Source organism: Augochlora pura, chromosome 9, assembly GCF_028453695.1.
Source record: "Augochlora pura isolate Apur16 chromosome 9, APUR_v2.2.1, whole genome shotgun sequence".
NCBI classification, from domain to species: Eukaryota; Metazoa; Arthropoda; class Insecta; order Hymenoptera; family Halictidae; genus Augochlora; species Augochlora pura.
Window position 1 is genome coordinate 7,748,889 of NC_135780.1, and position 1,974 is coordinate 7,750,862.

General features: G+C 44.7%; 1 pseudogene; it reads left to right on the plus strand.

Annotated features, from left to right (window-relative positions):
- The first annotated feature begins 1,183 nt into the window (after positions 1-1,183).
- LOC144475421 (uncharacterized) lies at positions 1,184-1,637 on the plus strand (annotated as a pseudogene).
- Positions 1,638-1,974: the final 337 nt, after the last annotated feature.

The window sequence follows — 1,974 nt, forward strand, 5'->3', positions numbered from 1 at the left end:
TCAGGATACGTTTTCATTAAGTTTTTGAATATTAGTTTGGTTTTGCGATGTGATTCGGTTGTTCAGCGTTAGATTTTTTCTTGAAATTGCACTCGTGTGCAGGTTAGCTTGGCACTCGTGTGCTGATGTTGGATTCCTTGTTTCGCCCCGTCACCCTTTATATTTTCCAACTAACTAATCATTTATTTCAGATTATTACAGGTCTACAGGTATTACAGGTGGGATCATCGTTCGCCGAGGGATGCGTGCGACTTATTAATAAGTGCGTCTTATTTAAGTAGTATTAAGATCAGTCAGGGGCCTCTGTCACACGGGAGCATGCCCAGTGTGGGGGGAGGGGCACGGGGTGTAGCGTCCCCGAGTTATCCAAATCGCTAAGAATATGTCGAGTATTATTGCCTACGTTTCACTCGTTCAATATTCGTTGTTAATTTTCGAACCAGCCATGGTGGTCCGATTTGTGCAACCTCTCGGATAAGTCCAAACGTATATCTCATATTCGGCGAATTATCATGCGGCGTGGGCATCCAATCGTGGCACCCTCCTGCAACGGAGGACATTTTCCCTTATTGCTTTCAGCATGTAAGACGCTTTCAACCTCCTCATTGAGAGGGGGGGGGGGGGACGCGCGCGCGCGCGCGGGTGCAGAGGGGAAGTGTCCAACCGGGTGTGAGTGTGGATGTTACTTTTGGATCCTCATTCCAATTGATAAAACGTCGAATATTGAGATCTACGAGGCTCTGAGACTTGCACAAGCATTGTTCGCGTCAAGTAACTTTGGGATAATTGCTTAGGGACTGTGTGAGACATCTGCAGCCTGTGTGGCCAAATTTCTGTGGGAAGGAGTTTCCGTAATTTCCATCGTCAAAGTCTTTTCCCTCATTGTTTGATAAATGTGAAAAATATTAGGTGAAGAAAAAAGTTTCGAGCCTTTTTCGTTAGATGCCTTTAGTGTGAGCCATATCTCACGATATACGTTGCATCTTGTCATTCTATACGGCGATTTAAAGGCGACATAACGCGTCAAAAAAGTTGTGTAACAGTTTTTTGTTTAGTGAATCCAGTTGTGTGTTAGAGCGTTCCAAAATGGAGGTAAAAAAAGAGAAAATTCGATACATTCTTCAATACCACTACTACCAAGGGGAAAAAACAAAGCAGGCGGCCAAAAAAATTTATGCTGTTTATGGACCCACTACAGTATCGAATGCAACGGCAAAGCGGTGGTTTCAACGCTTGCGTTCTGGTAGTATGGACGTCGAAGATGAGACAAGTTCTGGTAGGCCACTCGTCGAAAATGTTGATAAAATCATGGAAATCATCGAGTCAGACCAGCATGGGAGCACTTATTCCATTGCACAGGAACTGAAGATTAGCCAGAAAACCGTTCGGAACCATTTACATAAGGTTTTGGAGCAAATTTATGCCTGCGATTCTTTGCTAAAGCGTAACGAAATCGATCCATTTTTTAAGCGGATGGTGACTGGGGATGAAATATGGGTCACATTCGAGAACAACAAGCGAAAAAGATCGTGGTCCAAGCGTGGTGAGCAGGCACAAATGATCGCCAAGCTCGGATTAACAACCAAGAAGGTTTTACTGTGTGTTTGGTAGGATTGGAAGGGAATCTTCCACTATGAGCTGCTCCCATCGGGCCAATCACTCAATTCGGACATATACTGTCAACAACTGACCAGATTGAAGCAAGCGATCGACGAGAAGCGTCCAGAAGCCAATAGGAAGGGTGTTGTTTTCCATCAAGACAACGCCAGGCCGCACACATTTTTAACGACGCGCTAGAAGCTCCGAGAACTTAGATGGGAGGTTATATCGCACCCGCCGTATAGACCAGACCTGGCACCAAGCGATTATCACCTGTTCAAGTATTTGCAAAATTTTCTAGATGGTAAAAGACTGGTCCCAAGATAGGCTTGTGAAAATGAGCTGGTCAAGTTTTTTACCAATAGGGACGACGAT